Consider the following 11465-nt stretch of genomic DNA (forward strand, 5'->3'; position numbering starts at 1 on the left):
AATCATTGTATCTTATTTCTTGGAGAGTGCCACATGAACAAACCCACTGCAGAGCTTGTCAGAGAGCTGGGTTACTGAGACAAGCCTTTTAAAAAATAGCACCAAGGTTGTAATGCTGTGGTTTTATAGTCCACATCCCTTTTGAGGCTTACTTCTCCATCCCTCATGTGGAGTGATGCTTCTTCAGGAAATACTATCCCTCTTCTTGGGTTTGTTGCCTCGGGATGCCCCTTCTCTAGTTTTATTGTAGTTTCATTGCTAAGGCTGCTACACGAAAAGCCTTAGAGCAAAGTGATGTTGCTGTAGCAGCTGCTCTGTGCCCAAAAACCCTGCTTAAGGAAAAATGAAATAATTTCTTCTGGGGCAGCTTCCCCCTTGGGCCCAGTTGCACACTGGCTCTTGCTTTGTCTGATGATGAGGTAAGACAGTTCATAGGAAGCCACTGCAGTCTGTCAGCAGCAAGCCAGAGCACCTTGATCCTTCACTGCTCTCATGTGCGGTCAAAGAAGCGTGGGCTTGCCACAGTCTGCAAGACTTGGAAAACTGTCTACCAGAGCTTGAGTCCTTGCTGAGCCTTGGAGCCACCTCTAGCTGGGGAGGCAAACAGGAAAGAAAATCTGACATCCAGAGTCCCACCGCAAGTTGTGAGATAGCAGGCTAAGCCTACCCCCACTCGAGCCATGATTGATAACAGAAAATTTGTTTTCTTTTTTTCATTTAACATATTAGCCCATCCCTCAAAGAAGGAGGAAGGAGGTGGTACAAAATATTAATTTTCTGGGCCTATGATACCAGTGCTAAAGCATGATGTCTGCAAGAAATGGTAAGAAACACCTGTAATTAACCAATATATTTTGCACATATTCCAGATGCTTCATACAGTATTCATGTTTTACAATTATTCAGTGTGAATCTGCAGATAAACAAAACTTTATATACAACCAGGAAACATGAAAAAGCACCTGAAAATGTAAAATGCATAACATTACAGGGGAGTCTGTACTGTGTAACTGAGCAGAAATCCCTGGAGTACTACTGAGTTAGTACTGTTATCTGCATTGGCAGCATGTTGTATTCAGACTAATTAGCTGGAAAGCAGTTATGCTGTTTCAAGACCTTACTTAGTATTTCTTCATGGTGCTATTATGTGCCTGTGAACATGTTAGCTCAAATATCAACCACTGCATAGCCTCATATAGATTTGCTCCTAATTGTGTTGGGTTTTATAATTTTTGAAAATGCAATGTCCTTGTGCTGAACACTTTGTGGAACATTCCAATACAAAGCTATATTGAATTCTATCAGGAATGATTTATTATCTCATAATCTAGGTATAGAATACTTTGAACAAATAGTATCAGTGATTATTCCTGGTGACAGATTAGGGATTTATCACTGTAATAATGACAATGCTAAGAAGCAAAATTTTAACTGTTTGGAAACAAATGTGCAGATTTTTTGTCAGAAAACTGGGGCAAGAAGGAAGGAGGGGACATTCAGCTATTGAAATGTACCAGATCACTTTTATTTCTTATTTTATTGCTCTTTAGCTATTAATTGTCAGGCTCCTGTGCTTGCCATGGGCCTTGCTTGCCCAGCTGTGTATTAGAGTCCAATGTTCACTAATGACCAGTTTTGCTTTGAGTCCTTGCTGTGGTGCTGTGCCTGGGAACATTTTGATAACAGCAGTGGTGATGGGCCTGAGCTGGCAGGCGGCCAAGGTGTCACTTCTGGTCCTGTGCTACTTTCCTGGACAGGCTGGAACTCCAGTGTGAACTTGAGTTGAAAGGACCATCCCTGTGGATGAGACGCTCTGCATCCGTGGTTATGTCTGTGTTGCAGCAGGTGTACCTCTGAAGGGGTTGTGGCCCAAGGATAAGTCCATGCGGGAGAAGATACACTTGGAAGCATCTGTGATTGTGGATGATCCATGCTGCAGCAGGTGCACCTTGTAGCACCAGTGGCTGTGCACGAGGTTGTGCTGGAGCACCTCAAAGAATGTGGCATTGGATAAGCCCACGAGAGAGCAGGAACACCCCTGAAGGGCCTGAACCAAGGGTGAGGCCATGTTGGTGCAGGTCTATTTCTGAAAGGATTGTGGCTGTGGGTAAGGCCATGCTGGAGCAGGTCTGTCTCTGAAGGCTTTGGTCCCTGGAGAAGGCCCTGCAGGAACAAGCACCTCCAAGGGATGGTGGCTGTGGACGAGTCTATGCCACAAGCTGGTACACCCCTGAAGAGACAGGGTCTCACAGACAAGGCACGGTGCAGTATCCCTTGAGAGACTGCAGTCTTTGAATGAGTCCACATCCAACTCAGATTATCCAGCTGAGATCTCTCCAACTAGAAGGACTTTTATTTCAAGGTGCTGTAGAGCTGAAAATTTTGTTTGTTTTTGCAAAAAATCTCTGGCTTTTTTAAACAACAAATTTTCCCTGCCCTTCCTGTTCACTGCAGCCTTTCCTGAGTTTTGCTTCTACCTCAAATAAATATTTGACTCACTGCAATCTTTTAATGGCTTTCATTGACTTTTGGCCCCAAGGCGAAGGACAAAGGAACAGAATTACATCCTCACAATGATTTGGGTGGAAGCAAGTAAAGAGGGACTTCTTGGTCACCTTTCAGCTCAGCTGCACACCCACATCAGCAGTACCCCAAATGAGACAGTGAGCATCTGGGTGGTACAATCACATCTTGACTTCTGCCCATCAGCTACCAAGACTTTATTTTACTATGCATGTCCTGTGATCTTCAGTCCCATGACTGTTTTAAGAATCAGCAATAGAATCTGTGTTAAACTGCCTAATGGGCAAATCTGGATTGCATTTGTAACAGTACTTTTACATTAAAACTTTTATCTAGAAAGAATGATAGATAGTATTTGCTGTGAACCTAGAGAGAATGGATGATGCTTCCTTCATAACATCCACCTATAATTTCCAATCTTATAGGAAGTTAGATAGAATTATAGACCCAATAGTAAGAGATGCTTTTTTTATAAATTAAAGTAGCTCACATAAGATTAGGTTGTGGGCAATGTGCTGTAGGTGACGCTGAGTGTTGTGTGACTAGGTAATCTAAAAATAGTTATTATTGAAATTCAAATAATTATTTCATATCTTCCCTGATGAACTATCTGTCTTCTAGAAAAGTCAAGCTGAAGTATATATAGGCCTACTTGCTGGTTATATGGTATGATTATATGGTCATTTCATGTATATTCCACTAAAGGAAAATTATTGATTAAAGTACTGACTCAATTTTATTTTGATATCCTTATAGTATTAGGTCAGTAATAGTAGGAATACCAGCAGCATGGATTATCCACAATAGGAGTCATCTTCTTCTTGTAGGTCTTATTATCCTCATGGGATATTAAATTTAAGATGCAGTCAGTCTGTAATGTAATGTCTGTGGTGTTTCATCATGTGACCTACAAATATAAAAACAGAACAATAAAATATATAAATGACAGTTACATTTATCTTCTAGCTAATTGGGAATAATTATGTGAATTAGTGTGAGTGCATTATTCTTTTCCTCTGTTGAAATGTGACCTTTGATCTTTGCTAACCCCTCCCACGTGAACACCACAGCGCAAACATCACAGAGGATGGTGTAAAGTTTCTCCCTCCTACTGCCCTGATGCCTGCAAAGCCCCTTATTTGCCTGCACAAATATTTTTTAAATGTTTCATATATTTGCTCTGGCACTAATTTTGCATATTTTTGCTAGCAATTTGACTCCTTACCCATATGCTTTAGCAAGCATATTCAGAGCTTATTTAGGGCAGGAAAGCAGGAGGAAAACCACTAATCTTAAACCAATTTATACCCAATTGCTGTGCATGGTCCTAGGGGGTACCCTTGGCTCCCCAACATCAGCTCATCTGACCAGACCTCAGGGCTTTACTGTGGTTACCTGCTTAGCAGAGACACATCAGCCTGCTGCAGATGTGGGGGTATGGGACTGCCCAAGCCCACCAGATTAAGCTTGACTCAGTTCCCAAATTCTTGCTCTTCCTCACAGTCTCAATCTCAACGGCTTTCAAGCTGTATAGATCATCTTTTCAAAGACAAGCTTGCTTTGAATCACACTGGCATATTTTTGGCAAGGGTTCAGAACCTCATCAATCTTTATCAAGCATGAGAAAGAGCCACTTATCCAGACAAAATGACAGGCAGCCACATGTGCTTTGCTGCCTTAGCTGATTGCTGGGCAGTCACTCAGGTCCAAGGGATACAAAAGCACTTCCCTCTCTCTCAGTTAAAAACTTTCTCAAAACCACAGAGCACACTCTCATTCCAGCAGCAGACATTAGGATCTCTCGTGTTCCCCATTACCAGTGAGACACCATCAATATGATCACCTTTTTTCCCTTTCCAGTGATACTCCAGCATCAGTCTTCTCAGAGACCTCCTCCAGGTAAATGCATTTACTTTGCTCCCTCTGGTAGGCTTTAAAATAGAGAAATGTGTTTATCCAATGCAAAATCCAAATCAGTTTAAACAGTATTTGGCTTCTTATGAATAACAACATTAGTAGAATGTAAAGAAAAAACACAGACATGTCCCCTGGGGAGAGATATAGACAAAGGAGCCACACGTGAGCCTGGTAATCATGTTGCCTAATGTAACTCTGGAAAACAATTAGGTAGGCACAACACTCAAATGTGAGAAAAATAGAATATGTTTTTACAAATATTGTAAATTGTCAAATACATGAAGTGTAAAAGATGCTTTAAATTCAATCTAATTAACTTTTCTGGAGGTGCTGTATTGGAAGAACAGATTTATCTTAGTTCCAGTGGAAGAAAAGCATTATGTCAGTTTTACTTAGAAAGACACTCCCTAGTTTATCATACCATAACCAAATTATGCTTGAGAACTACTAATCAGTAGTTGTCTATTATACAGCAGAGCATCAGCCTTAGCATGTACAATGCCTTCGGCATTCAACAGGGCATATACTGGAAATAAGAATTCCTTTGTCATTTGGCCAGGGAAGCAATTATCTTCGTAGTTCATGATTTGTGTAATAATCAGTTAAAATAAGGTGTGTCATGGGCAGAAGCTTGTGAAAAAAATAAAGTTCTGGTTCTTATTTAGCACCTTTAACTTCTTAAATACTTGCAAATTCCTGAAAACACTGACTGCCTATTCATATAACACAGTTTCTCTTTCTGCAGTGGTTTTGCTCCCTGCTTTCCCCTCCAAAATACACAACTTCAAAAGAAAACTAGAACCCTCCAGCCGCAGTTTACAAAATTCCTCACATTCCAGTTTTCTTTTTCTAATCCCACATACGCACATACAGACAGGTTCACAGGTTTATGCACAACATCAGCTCCTTATTCCTATTTCCATACTAGCATGACAAACATTTCAGGTCAGATCTGTGAGCCAGACACGTCCAGTGAGCTCTAGCTCACCTTTGGATACCCTCAGGAGGCAAGGTGTCCCTGAGAGACCTCTATGCTCCCTCTTCCTCTCCCTCCTTTCCCTTTTTTTTTCCAGAGGAAGAAGTGACACATGTGCTGTGGACAACACTATTAGCAAATTGTGCCATCCTGTTATACTGCTTATTTAGAACTATTTACACAAAATAAAGTATAAATTATTACAAGCACTACTTATTTAGTGCTTACTTAATCTCCACCCATCTGAATGGAGTTACTGGGCATGCAGGCTATGATAGTCCACATACATTTGATTCCAAGGTCAGGTAACTTATACTTAATTTTTTTATATAGCATTTGCTACAAATTACAACAGCATTTTGCTGTTAGTAGCAAAAGGCTTCACTAATGGTATGATACCAAGTAATAGAAACTACTCCTGTACATTATTTTCCCATGGCATCCTTTTTCTGAACAGAAAAGTACTAATAACTGATATAGAATACCTAATAGATCAAATTTCAGATCACCATCTATTTGTTTTCTTCACAAGCTATCGCCTTTAACCATTGGGGATTAATCCATATTAACAACCTCCATGAACGCTAGGAGGTCTCATGACTGCTCTGATTAAAACTGTCTTAAGCATTTGCAAATCTCATATAAGACACGAGACCCAAAGTAGAAATGATCTCACAACTGAGATCATTAAAATATTTAAAGTTTTTACTTATTTCAAACAACATTATTTCTCCATTCAATCCAAGGATGTATTTTTTAGGATGAACCCCTGGTCTTATGAATCAAGACAATCTCAGCAACCCCTTCCTGAGATCCCAGGTAACTTCTACTTCCTCTGCCAAGCTGATCTCACTTACTGAAGTTGTTCTGATGACATCATGAAGAATCATTTTGAACGTGCTGTTTTCTGTAGGACTTCAAGAAAACTGTTCCCTTGCCAAAGGCCCAGATTTAACACAGTGAGGAGAACATGCATATAAACACATATGCAAAATGGCAGGAAGAAAAGTAAGCTATTATAGTTTGAATTCTTCTACATAATATTGTTGAATTAAAAAAAAACCAAAAATTAAAGATTCTTCTGCTCAGAAAGTGACAGAAAGTGCCATTCAAAATATAGTGATGCAATACTTTTCCAATTATGTAGTTCATCAGAACTGAGGAGGAAATTAATTCATTGATTTAGAGAAAAAGAGGAATCTTTGTGGTCTTCTAATCTGATACAAATAGCCAAGATCATGCACAAATTGAACAAAAGGGAGAATCACACCTGGAATCAGAATCATCTTAAAATACTTTACTTGATTTATTACAACTTTATTTTTACTCTTCTAAAGCATCATACAAATAGTTTTCATTGGTATCAAAAATATTCAATGCATTTACATTTCCACACATATTCCATCTTCCTGAAAGACTGAATCCTGCCAAGTCACAAAACACAGGAACAGTTTCTGTTTACCTATTCATGGGAGTTATAACCACCCAATAAAGTTAATGGACTAAAATGTTGTTTCTGTGAAGGGAAAGAGGATACTTGCTCACTGACCTGAAAGAGGAGGCCAGTCTTTGGTGACCTCTGGTTGTGCCAGAGCATCCTGCCCTATAAGCCTCTCTCCATGCAGCGATAGCCCTTAATAAGCAGATGCAAAATTTTATGACAGGTTAATATATTGAACTAGACACAACATTGTTAGCACAACCTTTCTGATCCCAGTAAGAGCTCACATAATCACTCATGCATATTTATCTTTCCTGTACTAAACTATCTGCATCCCAGCTTATGCATCATGACACCTTCCTTACAAACATATTTCATCGATTTGTTGATGTTTACAATATTAATAGAAGATTACATGTTCTTCAGATTTCCTCTAGTGCAAAATTGTTACTCATTCCTAAGTCAGTTCCTGGAAATTGTATTGTTTTCCAGGAGAATTTTTAACGAGTTTTAATCGCAGCTTTTATTGCCAAATTCAAATATCTATGCAAATTGACTGCTTAGCTTACCTACCTCTTGAAAACCCTATATGTGATAGATGTTGATACTTTTCAGTACTATCAAGACATTTCCAAAAAACAAATATAGAAATACCAGAAATAGCAGAGAATAGAAAGAAATCTTATTTCAAATTAAAACAAAGACAAGCAGGACCAGTGTCCCCACAATCTCAACTGTTAAAAGAAAAGAACTAATTTGTTTGAAATAAATATTGGTAACCATTTAAGCAAATGGGTTGCTAGTACTGAGAAATAAATTTTATGTTCTCTATAGAGTTCTTGATCAAATAATTGAGTGAGACTCCTGAATGTTTCAGCTGTACCATTAAAAGGAAATTCAGGAGAAAAGATTGAACAGAGCACTGCAAAAGAAACTGGATTGTCTCCGCTTGTTTAGCTTCAACTCTCAACTTGGTGTCCAGGACAGACCTATTGTCTCTACAAAAATATCATTGTTTTTCTTTGCTAATCCTCTGTGTAGCTATGACAAGGACAGACAATTGCAATAAATCTTTTGTCTTTTCTTGATTCAGACTAGAGCAGCCTTGATCACAGTTAGTGACTCATAAGTAAATAAAGGTAGATCTTAAAAAAAATATCTGTAAAAGTGATTTTTTATTAAATGATGATATTTGGTGCGCTATCAAATGAGTTACTGTATGTAATGTTTCACATGTTTTTGTCACGATCAAAATAAATATTTTTGGAAGGCTTGATCATAATGAAGTTAAAACATTGAGCCATCTCTACAGTATTGTGCTTTTGCCTATTCACTGAAATTTGTTTTAATTAGAGCGCAGCATGAGCTCAACATCTTGGAAACTCCTCTCTGCTTCTGGGTGCCAAAAATACATTCACATGTAATCTGCAGTTTGTCAAATATCTCGTAAAATCTGTGAAATTGTTTTCGATGCTGTAGTGTGTCATACAAAATAGCTGAGCTTAGGTAGTGTCTTCTCTAAAATGTCTACCAACCAAAAGGTAAACCGGCCTGACAGGTCTATAGGGTGGGGACTTTTTGTGAATAATTAGCCTTGAGCAATGAAACTCCAGAGCCACACCTGGGCTGAATCTTTGATCTGTCTTTATACAGCTAGAACCAAGTTAGAGAGTTTATGCACTATCTTGATGTTGCAGGTGATAAAATCTTTACTCTTGCATACATACTGCAACAAATACACTTGTGTGTATATGTATACATGTGTGTGTATATATATATATATATATGTATATCATAGATGTGTGTATCTATAGAGTAAAAATGGATATTAAGGATCACCATTCAATCGTGTTTCTTCATTGTTCATTCTGGTGTGGCTTAATCACTTTAAGATTTGTTATTTTTTCCTTTTTTCATGTAGAAGATGAGACTCAGTGACACATTCTGTCTTGATAGCATCAGAACAATAAGTACAACAGTCAGTGTGCTGACAGAGCAGAATCTTTACCTGACCTATTTAGTAGACTCAATTGTCAAAGACTGTAAAATAAAATAAGTCAGTCATTTGCAACATGTATAGTTTTGGGGTTTTTTATATATAATACCCTTTCTTAATAAAAGTTTTATTAAATAATAGAAAGAGTCAGATTGTTTCATGTATCTAATCTAGCTGCATGTGGTCTTTATTGGACAGTCTACAAGAAGTGTGAACACAATGAACCATTTTGTCCTCCATTTTAATCTTCGATGCACTTGCAGCTTTACTTGTGGCTTTGGGCAAATCCCTGAATTTCTCTGTCTCTCTTACACATAAAATAATAAATAATAATAATAATAATAATGAACTAATTGGCCATTTGTTTGCCATTTTAAAGATTGTTAGTCTTCTCTTGTTTATATTAATGTCGTATCCCAAGTGAATGAATTTGTGACTGCATAATTTAGAAAAATTCAAACACAGATTGTACCCTCATGCTTAAGGCTGTACATTTCTTATATCATTAGGTTCTGCAATACACATGGGAACTGCACATGCTGTTTTGAAAACTCTCCAGAATAAAAGACTTTACTTCTTCTACCCTGTGTAGTTATAATCACTTCTGATTAAAAAAAGTAGTCCTTCAATAAAATCAACATCTATCTGCACAACTGGGCTGTTGAACTTGCTTTAGTCACACTCCTCACAAAAATATTTAGATTTACTGAACTGCTGTGGTTGATACCACTAAGAAGTAACCATCTCAGTAGTGGACAAATCATTAGGAAAGTACCTGTGATTTCTATTTCTTTCATATGTTATGGAGTGTTGAAAAAGGCTAACTTACACATTCATGGAGAAATTCAAGATGAGGGCACTTTATTTTCATTTTGCTTTCAATATTGACATATTAAAAGAGTAACATGGGTTACATACTCAGACATTTTATTGAAATCAATCTAATTTAAAAGAAAGTATTTATGAGTTGGATTCATTCAGACTAATAAATAACCCTTCCCTTCTATATTTTACAGGAGTTTTAATAAAGTAAGTGCTTTACAGGCAGGAAGAAACAGAGTTTTAGCAACACTGACTGAGTATTTTGTAATGACCATGTTATAATGCTTCTGATGAAAATATACTAATATTCTTCCTTATAGATAAAACCAGAGTGGCATGTACTCCTATTTTCAGGTAAAAATCATGCACATACATGAATTTCTCTTCAACAAAGCTTTTATGTGGCTGTAGCTGAACCGCGACAATATTTATTCTCTGATGTCAACTTCAGAAAGTTCAATACTAGGCTTAGACTAAATATCTAAAAAGAGATTAGAAGCATAATGCTGCTTTAACACATTAACTTTCACCTTTGTTTAGTAGCTAATTTCTAAATTAATTGTTCTGTCCATTTGCATCTTTAAAAAAAAAAACCAAAACCAAAAGACACTATTCTGATGACCAACAACCCCTGATTTTCTGATCCCATTGACTCCCAGACACTCTGAATAGAAGACTTTCCCTATTTTTAAACTTCAAAAAAGCCTTGAATCCTTCTTCTTGCACCCTTTCCTTAGCAATGATGGCTCTACCACACGGACTCTCAGGTTTGGGGTTTGCCAAGGAAAAGTTGAGCCAGGAGGACATCCTGGGTGGGACCCTTGACTTACATTCTCTCATACCTGAGCTTGATTTTGTGCTCAGACTCATGGCTGATTCCCTGAGAAAGTCCAACAAATCTCACATCTAAGTGAGGTTTTAGTCAAAACCTCAAATAGCATTGGTTAGCAATGTTTACAGTGCTGTGGTTTCAACAACAGGCTGAGTAAACAAATATTTAATGGGCAATAAAATTTTTAAGATACTTTAAAAGTAGGGGAATGTGGTTTTGCTAGGCTGCATGCCATGTCTCATGCTGGGATACCAAGCAAAATGTTCACTATGTGGTTTCTTTTTAAGACCCACACAAGATGATTTTGGTAAGCTCTTATGGGGTTAAAATTCACTTAATTTGACATTTTAGTTTGGGACTCTTATTCAAGAACTCTAAAAGTTTTACTAACGGCATTGATGGCAACAGAACAGGAGGACCAGATGATTTTTCCAGTGTATAGCTCAGAGGCAGAATAGTACCCAGTCTTCTCATTAGCCTAATTTCTAATCACACTGCACAGCTCTTCTGTTAGTCCTCTGTGCTGCTGTGGGTGTGTGGTGCTTCCCTATATCTCAAGGATGGTTTTAAAAGCTATGACTCCAGCATGATCTTTTCACTGGCATACTTAAAGAATTACTTTTCCTTTATGTTGTTCTTTCCCCCTTATTTGCGCTGTTCTGCCTAACCCCAGCCTACAAAACTCTGTGTTAGTAGGACACATACTACAGCAAGAATCCTGAACAAAACACAATTCCTGCTTTGTTATGGGTTTGAGAATTATGGTGCCTGTCAGCAAAAATTCCCAGTGGTAAAAGATGAGAAACCTCCAGAATCTATAAAGAGCAAGATAACAGGTGTAAGAATTCCTTCTCCCCTCAGATTTCTCACAGTCAGCAAGACTGAGCCCACGTTTGGCTGCTGTAATTCACAGTCGGGTGCATTAGCCAACATCCACTTTGGTTGACATTACAACGCT

The 11465-nt window shown here is 38.0% G+C and overlaps 1 long non-coding RNA gene across 1 annotated transcript; it reads left to right on the forward strand.

Annotated features, from left to right (window-relative positions):
- Nucleotides 1-4294: 4294 nt before the first annotated feature.
- Nucleotides 4295-7910, forward strand: LOC132087506 (uncharacterized). The gene is made up of 3 exons (XR_009420528.1): nucleotides 4295-4422; nucleotides 6177-6235; nucleotides 7735-7910. It is a non-coding gene; the product is annotated as an uncharacterized LOC132087506 (long non-coding RNA).
- The last annotated feature ends 3555 nt before the right edge of the window (nucleotides 7911-11465 follow it).

This window comes from Ammospiza nelsoni, chromosome 1 (genome assembly GCF_027579445.1).
Source record: "Ammospiza nelsoni isolate bAmmNel1 chromosome 1, bAmmNel1.pri, whole genome shotgun sequence".
In the NCBI taxonomy this organism is placed as follows: domain Eukaryota; kingdom Metazoa; phylum Chordata; class Aves; order Passeriformes; family Passerellidae; genus Ammospiza; species Ammospiza nelsoni.